Source organism: Formica exsecta, unplaced genomic scaffold (genome assembly GCF_003651465.1).
Source record: "Formica exsecta isolate Colony F162 unplaced genomic scaffold, ASM365146v1 scaffold1044, whole genome shotgun sequence".
NCBI lineage: Eukaryota > Metazoa > Arthropoda > Insecta > Hymenoptera > Formicidae > Formica > Formica exsecta.
The window spans coordinates 17,475-24,868 of NW_021848385.1; the positions used below are offsets into that span (position 1 = coordinate 17,475).

General features: G+C 34.3%; 1 non-coding gene across 1 annotated transcript; it reads left to right on the forward strand.

Moving 5' to 3' along the window:
* Window positions 1-3,007: 3,007 nt before the first annotated feature.
* On the forward strand, window positions 3,008-3,079 carry Trnas-gga. Its single transcript has one exon. It is a non-coding gene; the product is annotated as a tRNA-Ser (tRNA).
* The last annotated feature ends 4,315 nt before the right edge of the window (window positions 3,080-7,394 follow it).

Genomic DNA, 7,394 nt, shown 5'->3' on the forward strand with positions numbered 1-7,394 from the left:
GCACTTTCTTTCGAAACTCTATCATGGATGTATACAGGCGATATTTTTATTGACTTTACTTGTAATGTATGTTCCTTGTAGTCCATGCTCAATTGTTCATTATGAAGCCAAAGTGTTGTCCAAGGAGTAAGATCGATTTTTATTTTTATAATTTTTTTTTGTTTTTATTTTATTTTCTGTGACTGAAAAGACACCAGTCAGTGTCGAAACGTCCCACAATATAGCATTCATGTTAATAAATTCATATTATTATTAAATCTACTTTGCTTGTTAAGGTCTGTTATTTTTTATTTAATATCAATGTTTTTATAATTTTTACGAGCGTAAACATTTATTACTTTTTTTTTAATAATCTCAATTAATATATGGAACAAAAAAATAGTATTTTATCGAGGGGTAGGTCACTAGTGGTTATAGTGTACAAAAATTACCCTTGATACGGATTACCTTTAAATTACCTTAGATTACTTAAGATTACCTTAGATTACTTCACATTATCTGAGGCTACCTGAAGGGGCTACATACACCTAGCGGTAGGAAAAATAGGGGGAAATTTGACAATTTTTTTTTCATAAAAAAATTTTTTTATTAAAAAATCTCTAGCTACATCTTAAAGTAGGACCTTAATGTATATTTGGTAAAATTTTCATTAATAAATATTGAAAAATGTACCGTGGAGACGTCATCTCCTGGAAGCTGTTTGACGATGCGGTAATCATTGTAGCTCCTCCAATTTTTATCTGAAATCAAAAACCAAAAAATTTTCTTAAAATATATAAAAAAAGGAAGTTTTTGTCGTAATCGATTTTTAAAATTGTGATTTTTCGAAAAATGGCGGTCATTTAAATGCAAAGATATAATTTTTAATCTGATACTTTCGCATTCAAATGGCCGCCATTTTTTAAAAAACCAAAATTTTAAAAATCGGCTACAATAACTTCCTTTTTTTATATACTTTAAGAAAAATTTTTGGCTTTTGATTCCAGATAAAAATTAGAGGAGCTACAATGGTTCGTCGAACAGCTTCCAGGAGATGACGTTTCCACGGCACATTTTTCAATATTTATTAATGAAAATTTTACCAAATATACATTAAAGAAACTACTTTAAGATGTAGCTAGAGATTTTTTAATAAAAAAATTTTTTCTATAAAAAAAAATTGTCGAATTTCCCCCTATTTTTCCTACCGCTAGGTGTATGTAACTCCTTAAGAGCCAACTTCACATAAGTCCTTAAGAATACCTAAAATTACCTACAGATTATTTGATATTACCCTTAGATTACTTAGATTTCCTATTAGATTACCCAAGATTATCTGAGAATGCTAAAGATTATTTAAAATTATCAAAAATTACCTTGGATTACCCAAAATTTCCTTTGGATTGCCGCTGAATTACCTAGCCCTTGTACAAAAATTACCTCAGTGACCAACTCCTCGTATTTTATATTTTGTAGGATATACTAAAACAGTCATGCGAAAACGAAAACTGCTGTCAGAGATGTCAGAAAGACATTACCGACGATTAAAATGCAATGCACGCAATATTGCAATTGCCAAAAATATGAAAAAACTGTTAACGAATGTTTCTAATATACATAATGTACAAAATTCAAGCGATGTTATTGCATATGTGATTAACGATGTTAATCGCGATCTTGATCAGGCAACAAATGTTACATTAAGGAATGAACCATCACAACAATGTAATATTCAACATAATATTCCTGACAATGAAAATGTTGCATATAATCTTGATTACAAAAGTACTTCAAATTTGAAGGATTTATTATGTCCAATCGCACTCACTTTTAATAACGAGGAGAATGCTGGCCGCACAAGTTTGTTTACTGCTGCATCAATTAAGAACGATTTAACAAACTGGGCAGTACAATTTCAAATATCACATACTGCAGTTACTGCATTATTGTCAATTTTAAGAAAACATGGCTTTGATACTTATTTGCCGAAAAACTCTAAAACATTAATGAAAACACCACGATATACTAACGTACGGTGAGTCACACCAGGAGAATATTTTCATAATGGCTTAAGATCAGGAATAATGGCGTTTCTACAAAAAAGTCAAGATGATGTTGATGTAGTTCAAGTGCAAATCAGCATAGATGGACTGCCAATTTCAAAGTCCTCTACTAATCAATTGTGGCCTATTTTAGGCTCGGTAAAACCCAGCCTTTGTGACATTTTTATTATTGGCTGTTATTTTGGTTCCAAGAAACCGTATGATTGTAACGAATTTTTATGCGATTTCGTGGATGAAGCAAAAATTCTTATTACTGAAGGACTTGAATATAGAGGAAAACATATATGTGTATCCATACATTCATTAATTGCTGATGCACCCGCAAAATCTTTTGTAACTGCCACAAAAGGACATACCGGTTACTTTAGTTGTACAAAATGTACAACTGAAGGTGCTTCCCGGATATAAATTGTCGTAAACGGACAAATGAAAATTTTCTTATACAGAGACAAATAGAACACCACACTGGGTGGAGTGTTTTGTCAAATATACCGAATTTTGGAACATAAAAGTATTACAGTAAAATTATCGAAAACTAAATATTTTAAGAGATATTTTATTTTTTATATCAAAATATGTCAGAATAAAATATAAAATAACTCGAAAAGTACGTAATGAAAAAATACTTTATTATAGTGTTTTGGAAAGCTCTCGACATAAGCTATAAGAATATGCAATAAAAAATAGGGGATTCTATTTAAGAAATTAAAGGTGTCCTTGACTTGTCCTTAACGATGCCATCCAAGGTCAAACCAATGACACCATCATTCATACTGGTGACGAGTCAAGACTCATCGCTGAGCGGCTACGGGCGCCAATTTTCAATCGTTTAATATGATCGGACCGCTCTGGAGACGTGCTGGGGATGTCGTCTCTCCGTGGCAATCGGCACTGCATCCATGGAGCGAGATTCCAACATCGCTCTGGAGTCGTATGTACTGTGTTAAAGTGGCGTAAGGTGTGAGGTCTGAATAGCTCAGTGGTAAGAGCAGTTGCCCGGAAAGCAGAAGACTCGGGTTCGATTCCCGATTCAGCCACTTGTACCTCGCATATTTTTTCAGACCCGCAAATGTTGTTTTCTAACAATTATTTGTCGGGCTAAGGAAGCGTGTAAACGCCCTACACAGACACGACAGTGCCGCTGCCACGGAAGAGATGGATGCGTGGTTCGTGCCTCCTCCCGCCTTAAATCCCCCCCTCGCTTCACTCTTATGTTCCCCTCTAAACCATACAATTTTTGTTCAAAACGTTTTTCTCTAGAATGCTTAGTTTTTGAAAGAAAAGGGGTGTACGGGTAGTCTAGGACACCCTGTATGTTTGAGACCATTGAATATACATTGGAAAAGTCTGAAAAATTAAAACATTTAAATCTGGCTTTATAGTTGAGCAGTGACATATTTAAAGAATATTCTAAATTCTGATAAAACGTAAATAATATTACAATATTAATATCGTCTTTCTTATATTTTAAATATCTTATGTAAGATCTTATAAATATATGTATGCTGTTGTGCCTCTCCGTGATACTTTATTTCGCGCTGCTTGCGAAATTGTATAATCGGGCTTATGTCACGATGCGTGTTCTAATGGACCCTTGACTTTCTCTTCCGCATCGGCTCCTGCGATTGCTTCTTGAAGCGTTGAGTAATGCTGTGCTCGCACCACCAATTTGATATCGTCGATACTCGTTATCTCTCTTTTTATGGTCCTAAAGTAGGTGATTTTTCGGTACTAGGTCGCGATGTCTTAATTGCATATTGCAACGAATTGCATATCTTGCATTTAATCGCGGTTTTGGGAGCGCGCGCAACAGCTTACGAAGTGCTGAATTTGCACTGTGCTCCTTTTTTACTTTTATAGGTCGTAATTACGTTATTCGATTTCGAGTTACGACAATGCATACACTTATATATACATGTGCGATAAAGAAGTGGACGTGGGCGAGAGGAGCCCTGCGAGACTGAGATGCAATCGAGACAGACAATCGACAGAGAAAAGACGAGCGACTTGACGACACTGCTTTTTGGTTTAAACTGGGCGGACTGTATTTCAATAAATAACGGTTACAAATGTTTCGGCGATGAGATTTCTTCTAATCTTAATCGAATCCTCGTTCCAGCGAGCGACCGGGAGCGTGGCGATAATCTCCGCGAGCGACGGATATATCGCGAATACCGCAAGCGACGGTAAAACGAAGCGATTCCGCGAGCGACGGAATAAACGGCGCGTTTGACTGCGAGCAATTAATTGCGAGCAACGAGAAATCACCTTTTATTCGAATCGGAAACTTCGCGTGTCGTAAGCGAGAGTACGAACTGGAAAAGCGAGCGACTTTTCTTTTGCGAGAGTTTGACGATATATTCACATACTGTCTCGGATAAATCTCGATCGAGTGCGCCCGGCGGTTCCCCGAGAGATCTTATATACAACCGTTCCTTTTCTGATTCTAGAACATTCAATCTGTTTTCGCGACAATTCGAGCCGGTAGTTGTTTTCGATGATTGTTAAATTTTGAACGTTGTTATTCGCATTTGTTTTTAATTTCGGCTCTCTCGGGTGACCGTTGCGTGGCCCGCTTTGAACGGCACGAGCAATGCCATGGGTCTGACGCGATTTGCTGAGCGCGGCTGACGAAGCGCGCTCTGATTCGCGGAGAGCCGCGCGACGCGCGAAATGTCCGCCAGCGCGCCGAATTATGAGCGTGATTAAGCTGCGCCTTGCTATCACGCTCGTTATGCTGACCGTGATTATTTATAATTAGTTCAATTTCGAACAATACATTTTTATATACTCTTTCAGATACGTACAAAAGAGATACACGCAAACATGCACAGAAAGATGCTAAAAAATGTATTACAACAAAAAGTAAGCAATTCCTTATCGTATATTTTCAGACAAGATATGTCAATTAGTTCTTTAGCTGATTATGTTTTATTTTAAATATATGTATATACATTGATAATACAATTTTATATACTCTTTCAGATACATACAAAGGAGATACATATAAAGGAGATGCATACACATGAGATACATACAAAGAAGACGCATACAAAGATACATACAAAGGAGATGCACAAAAAGAAGATGAAGAACATATTACATTTAAAAGTATGTCAATTCATTATTGTACATTTTTAGACAAAATGTCAATTAGTTCTTTAGCTGATTATTTAACGCTATGCTGTTTGAGACAAAAATATTTTACTTTTTTTAATTTAGTAAATATGAAAGTTTTATATCGAAAAATATATCCTGTAAAGTATATTTTTTTTTCTTGAATGCTAACCTTTTCTAAAATGCAACTAGAATTGAAAAATTTTTTTACTGTCCATTTAATCGAGAATAGTAGTTCAAGAATTATGCTTTACCGAACACGCGTCACAATGTAGCTTTATTTATATATATACATTTGTGTTATTTTTAGATTATCTTCAACGTATGGATAGAGCATTAGCAGATATAAAATTTGATATAAATCATCTGATTGAACAATATCAATTCATATTGACAAAAATGAATTTAAATGGTACCAATCCAACACGAGAATGTCATAGCCCTTTACCAAATGATGATTTGAGCAAATTGTCTTTCCCTTTGAAAAGTGGAGAAGAACTAGAATGTTTACAAAACTTGCTTCCTTCAACCGAAGGATTAAAAGAGCGTATGATGAGTTGTGTAAAGTAACATATATACAAATAATATACTAATTTATATTAACATTCATTCGCTAAAACATACTAATATACATTCGTTTTATGTATGCTTTTAAAATATTTTAGTTCAACATATTGACAGCTATTGATGGAAGTACTTATGAAGAAATGTGTAAAAGAATGCTCATATACATATTTACAAATGAAGTAGCTAGTTTGTACAGTTGGGTGGGAGGAAAGGAAAAACGAAAACTTCATCATTTGGAAATAATGGAAATAATGTTTAGTAAGTAAAAATAGTTTTTATCAAACACATCTTTTGAATATCAAAATACCAATACATTTTAAAATTTCTACATAAACATCTGATTATTTATTCAACGTTTTGGCAATTGTGACGTTTAAATTTATTGAAAACATTTTTTTCGTCTACTATAAATGTTATGATATTACAAAGACATGAAAAAGCATTTTTATTATATAGAAATAAAATATAAAAGTACAGAAAATGAAACATTAATAAAAACTGTTTTTTGCAGAAGTTATCAGGAAGACATTTCCTAATGTCACGGAGAAAGATTTCGAAACCAAATGTAAGGATTGGTTCCGATATGCGAAACACAGATCTGAAAATGAGAAACGACGCCAAAATAATTCGACACAGGTTAGGATTTATGTTAAATATATTTGCTAATAGATAGCTATCATATATCTTTATGATTATGTGTACAGAATATTTCAAAGATATTGCGCACTTTCTCTCTCGACAGACATTAAACTCAAAACTAAAAAAATTGGTTTGTTTCATTGTTTCAGCAATAACCAATTGCCAGAAGTGTTACGTCCAGACTCAAATAAAGGAAGAGTCAGCGGGAGGGCGTAACCTACTTGCCTCTAGACAAACGCTAGACGATGCGTGTCCTAGAGTCGAACGAACAGACCAGGGCCCTGCTTAAGATACCGCTAATCTCTATTTACGATGAAAGAAAAGAATCGTGGAGTCCGCCGGACGTAACACCCCCCACCTTAGACAAATGTTGGGGATGCAACATTTGCAACAAAAATTTCTTCTTGTCGATTCTTTTCTTTCTGATTTACATATTTGGAGAGATTGCATTCAATCGCGGCAATTAAATGCGATCCTTTGATTCTTACAAAATATTAAAATCTTACAAGGCTAAAATATTAATTCTTCTCTTATTTTTAAGAAGAAGGAAAGAGGAGGCGACCTCCAAAACCCCTTTCTTCGTTCTTTCGTTCTCCTTGTACATAACAAAAAGGTTCTCTTTTTTTTCTTTTGACGGGGAGAAAGGTAATATACTTAGTGTCTAAATTATTTAGAAATATACTTAATATTATACTTAGAGATATACTTAGTAACATACTTAATATCTAAATTAATTAAATTTTTTTTTTGGTTTTAACTCGAACGAGTTTTTTCAATTGACACTGCAAACATTGCTGTATATATTTTTGAACATCGGATTTTAAGTTTTCCCAATAATAATTATGTTTTATTCTGTTATATGTTTTTGAAACCCCACGATGTCCGCCGGTCGGTAAACAGTGCGTTTCGCCGATTATAATGGATCGTAAATCTTTTGGCGGATACTTGATTTGTCCATGGCAAACGATTATTTTGGTAGTGTCTATGAATATTAGTTGTAGTTGTGATTTAATATTACTCCAGGGAACA